The sequence below is a fragment of the Cygnus atratus genome, unplaced genomic scaffold (assembly GCF_013377495.2).
Source record: "Cygnus atratus isolate AKBS03 ecotype Queensland, Australia unplaced genomic scaffold, CAtr_DNAZoo_HiC_assembly HiC_scaffold_363, whole genome shotgun sequence".
Classification (NCBI taxonomy): Eukaryota; Metazoa; Chordata; class Aves; order Anseriformes; family Anatidae; genus Cygnus; species Cygnus atratus.
The window spans coordinates 1-5000 of NW_026109956.1; the positions used below are offsets into that span (position 1 = coordinate 1).

General features: G+C 47.4%; 1 long non-coding RNA gene across 4 annotated transcripts; it reads left to right on the top strand.

Moving 5' to 3' along the window:
* The first annotated feature begins 2081 nt into the window (after window positions 1-2081).
* LOC118258025 (uncharacterized) lies at window positions 2082-4201 on the top strand. 4 transcript variants are annotated; one of them, XR_007709367.1, is made up of 4 exons: window positions 2082-2142; window positions 3279-3360; window positions 3481-3696; window positions 3955-4201. It is a non-coding gene; the product is annotated as an uncharacterized LOC118258025 (long non-coding RNA). The 4 variants fall into 4 exon arrangements; XR_007709365.1 differs by having other exon boundaries at window positions 3279-3696; XR_007709368.1 differs by lacking the exon at window positions 3279-3360.
* Window positions 4202-5000: the final 799 nt, after the last annotated feature.

Here is a 5000-nt window from a genome sequence, read left to right on the forward strand (position 1 = left end):
TTGCACGGTAAAGTGCTTGGCAGTACGCCCCCATTTTCCAGAATCGGAACGTTAGTGTGTGGTACCCTGCAGGAGGGAAATTTCTGTAGCAGCACACTGACAAGGGCTAGGAAAAATGGGAAATATGAGTTCCAGGGGACAGGGAGATATCCCTGGGGGAGTGCCTACTGACAGGTCTTCCTGAAGAATGATAAGAAATTGGAAAAATAATATCAAAATCAGAGGAGATGATAAAAGGAAAAAAAAAAAAAAAAGGTTAAATATTGTGTATCAGTCAGGACAAAAGAACCAATTAAGGAAACAGCAGTATTTTGGCCAAAATACGGGTCTGATGAAAATTCAGGCTTTAAATTTATATGTAAACAATAAGATTCCTTTTTCGGAGAAGGAGCCAAGTTACGATCCCTATAATCCTAATATTGCACCGGTGGCAGCAGCAGTCGCTCCAGGAAGGGAGACAGGGACTGTAATTAACACTATCCCTAGAGAGGGAGCGTACTCTAGGCTCTGGCAAGAATTAGAACAAGGTAGAAGAGATACTGAGAATTTTGCCTTCCCTGATACTAACAGTACTAACGCTAACTGTGTATCCTCTTAGGTGAACTCCCCCCTCTCCTTACCGGCAGAGAGGTTAGGAGTTTTAAGGAGGAGATGAAGTCCTTAGTTGAGGACCCCAACAGGCTAGCTGAACTATTAGACCAGTTCCTAGGACCTAACTTACACTCTTGAGGGGGAATTATGTCTATAAGTATGTTGTTTACAGGGAAAGAAATGGGAATGATCGGGAGGAGAGCTGCTATACAAAAATGGGAGAGAGCTCATCCTCCAGGACCAGGGGTAATACCGGCAGGGTAGAAATACCCACTTGCTGATCCTGGCTGGAATAATACTAATAATGGACAACACAGAAATCATATGAGAGATTTGGGGTCAGAATGAGAAAGTACTCGTGGATGAATCCCAAGGACCTGGTATCCCAAGGTCTCTTGAAAGTTCATTTTGTGATTAAATATGTAGATCAAATGGGACGAATTTGGCTGATATTTGGGAGGAAAAAAAGTATATTGAGGGGGGTGGGGGGGAAAGATCCTACATAGAGTAGCTCAAGGTGACAGTTCCTGGGCATTTAGAAACATTTGGGAGAAACTAACTTCGTGGTTACCTGAACAGAATTGGCTCAAACAACTGTTTGTTGGCATTGTAAAAATAATGGCATTGTACACCTACCATCCCCCGTGACATCTGAAGAAGACTATTGCGCCTTAATGTTGGAAAAACTCAAGAGTGCGGTATGTGAAGAGGTGCAAAAACAACAGTAGGAGTAAGGAAAGAAGAGGGGGGAATTGTGAGAAAGTAAGTTGTTTTTTTGCAGCAGAGAACTAATTTTCTGTATTCCAAGGTAGTTGTGTAGTCATAATAAGGAGAAATGCTACGTGGGTAAGTGGACAGCGGAAGGCCTCACTGTTCCAAAATAAGGCAGAAGCTTGAGGAAAAACAGGTTGAGTAGTGTGGGAACAGTAAAACAAAGATCACAGGTTCTTGAAACATAAGAAAGGGGAAAAAAAAAGAAAATAAGAAGGGAGAAATTAAAGGGTTGAAGAAGAAGTAAAATTGTACATATATGGTGTAGAGGAGCGTCGAGTAGCTTGTGACCCTGTAGTGCTCGGCCAATGAGGAAACAGGGGAGGTGACCAGGAGTCGGGAATAGGGCACAAACGTTGATGCTTTGCTTACTGTAACGCGCTCCCAATTGGCAGGACGCCCGCCACTGCAACCGCGAATAAAACAGCCTCACAGAAGATCGTGTGTGAAGAAAATGATTTGAGATGTTTCTCGCAGATACACCTGGTGAGAGAGGACCGAGCACACCCGGGCCTTCTTTTTAAAAAAAAAAAAAAAAAAAAAAGGCAACACAGGGGCAACCGCAGGGTCGCCGTCCCACAGGGAAGCGGCGCAGTGATTGGCTGGACCCTGAGGGCGGAAGTGGCGTCAGGACATGCCTTCCCTGAGGGCGGAAACGCTCCGTGATTGGCTCGGAGGAACCCAGGGCGGAAGTGCCGTGCAGGGCTTGCCAGGCACTAGTGGGCGGAGGCTGTCGGGCCGGGCCGGGCTCGGGCCGGCGAGGCGCGGTGCAGCAACGAGGTTGGTGGTCGGGGCGGGGCGGGGCCGGGCCGGGCCGGGAGGGGCGGGGTGGCGGGCGGTCGGGGCGCTACGCGGTCGGCGGCTTCTGCGGAAACGGCCCTTGTGCGGGGCGGGGGCGGCGCCGGACCGGACCGGACTGGACCGGGCGTGCGGCGGGGTCTGCACTGCGCGGGGCTTTTGGGGGCTGGGGGAGAGGGGGGCGGAGCGGCGGGAGGCGGTGCGGAGGGGGGGGGCGGGCGCAGAGAGGGCGGGGGGGGGGGGCGGCAGTTGTGTGCGCTTGGCCGACTCCCCTCTGGGTTGGATGGATTGCTCCGTCCCGAGGCATGCTGGGAGCTGTAGTTCTGTGTTGCCGGGCGGCCACATGGGCTCCGGGGTGCGCAGCTGGTCTTTCCCCGAGCCGGGGCCGGGCCGTGCGCACCGGGAGGCGCAGGTTGCCGCTGGATGCAAGTTTAAGCTTGGAAATAAAGGGGGAGTGAGGGAAGAAAAAAAGCAAAGCCTTACAGGGCCTCAGCTCCACCTAGGAGCAAATAACGGTCTGTCTGCTTCTGGAAGAACTTCCCACCGCTGAGGACGGATGGGGCGGACCCCAAAAGCTAGATGGGGTTGTGTGAGAGCTGGTGATAGTGCCAGCAGGACTCCACAGCTGATGAGAGACATCGTTGGCCTTGATGTCCGTCACAACGGAAAATGCTCGTTTAATCCAATCTGGGGAAGTCTGTCAAACTCTCAGACAGAAACAATAGCAGTGAGACTCTTATGCAGTCATGGGGAAAGTTTAGCATAGCGAAGAAACAGTGTGTATTAGGTAAGGTGACAAATGGAGTCACACCTCCCAGAAGTCCCAGTTTGAGGTCATTAAGCTTTTCTTCTTGTTGGGGGAAGGCGGAGAGAGCCGAATATTATCCAGGAAGGTGACCAAATCCGTGCCTAAAAAGCTCAGCTGCTAAAGGTTTTATAAATGATCTTTGCACGGCAAGTTTCAGTTTTCATGAAGCCAAATTGAGATAAATCCAAAATTTTCTACGGATTTAAAAGAACGCTTACTAAAATATTCTTGTCATTCACAATAATAATGGAGTGAGTGAACTTGTTCCACACAGTGACCTTACTTTATTATTTTGTTTGTTGTATTCCAGCAAACTGTGTACGATCCCGGGAGCATAGGCACGGTCTTGTGTAGCATTGTCATTCTGCCCCACCGCTCTGATATCTAACAAAGTAATACATTCTGGATGTTGTCTACAAATTCTTTCCTTCCTTATGTAAGAGGTCGATGCGCGTGTCGCCTAGTTTGTCACAGAGCATCACTGAAGTACTGTTTTATTTGTATTTGTGAAGACAGCAGAATCAAAGACAGCAGGTCAGTGACTCCCACCAAGATGGTCATTAAGATAAAACAGTGAAGTTTCTGGCATATATTAAAAAGCCTGGAGGAATTAGCATAGCTTGCAGGAAAGCGTGCTGGAAAGAGATGATATTTGAGAGCAAGCGTTAAAATGTCGTCTTTTCACCAAGAATGATGAGAACTGATGCGTCTGTCCTGCGTTTGGATAGGTAAGTGAGTTAAGAGGAGCTGAGCGTAGAGTCTGCAGGGGAATTGGGAAATGAGTGAGATAATTTAACCTCTTTTCCGTGCAAGCGTGTTTTTGTTTTGTTTTTTAAATCCCATACTTTTGTTATTATCCAGAATTTTTAATATAACTCTGTATTTTAACTGGTCCGGGTTTATGGATAGCAGCTAACTATAGAAAGAAATAAGATCCTGAAGCATCCCTGGAGCCGCTAACTCTACCTCTTTATCTGCTCCCTAAGAAGATGCCCTGGATTTAAAGATGGTGTGTATTAAATGAAGTATGAGAAGAAACAGCTTCTTCGGACACTTGCGCTCCTCTTCTTCAGCTCGTGGAGAAGGCTGACAGCCTGTCTCACTCTCGTCAGTGCTATCCCACCAGCTCCTTTAGGAGCCCAGCACCGCATTTGGCCTGTTGCGATCTTCCCGCTCCCCTAATTTCTGTGCTGCAACGCCACCATCCACGAGAAGTCAGGTAGGATCTGAAGACCTTTGACATTGCTGAAGAATCAAACCTCAGCTGTCAGTTTTAGCCCTTTGTATTCCAGACGTTTGCTTTGTTGGATGATGGTTTCGTTTTTGATTTTGTAATACGTTCTTTGTAGAGGTTATTTGAAGCAGACAAGTAGGTAGCCTTCTTCCCTCGGTGGATTTGTGCGAGTCTTAGCTGAGCTTTGCACATCTGAGCGATTGCCCAGTGGCTGTTCTGGTCTTGACGCGTCCCTAAAACCTTTGTCTGCCTCGCCCCTCCTCTTTGTGTATTAAGATGCATGTTTGCGCAAAAATTATGTACACCATGCATAAGCCCCCCAGTGGTTATGGGGCATTTTCAGCACTTCACAGATAAGGCTCCGTGTTTACTTAATCACTTAGGCATAGTCCTGGCTTTCAGCGTAGGCATAGCTAATGATTGTTACTCAAGGGGTTATAAAGTTCCCAACGTTTGTTTGTTTATATATATATATAGAGAGAGAGAGAGAGAGATACATACCCATACATATATGTATGTATATACATAAATGAAACTGAGTCTGTGGAGTAAAAGACTTTTCTGCTTGCAGTATATACTCACATATCAGCAGACTCATACGCAAGTTGATCCAAACTGGGTGCCAAGCTGTGCCTTTTTTGTCACCTGGAATATGCAATCTGTGCACCTCAGGTGTACCTTGTCTATTAACTCTCTCTTACATTGTGCCACCCCATTAATATCAGTGGATGTACCCAGCACCACCTTGGGGCTACATAGAACGTGGAAATTTCTAGTATGTTAATGTTACTCTGTTAA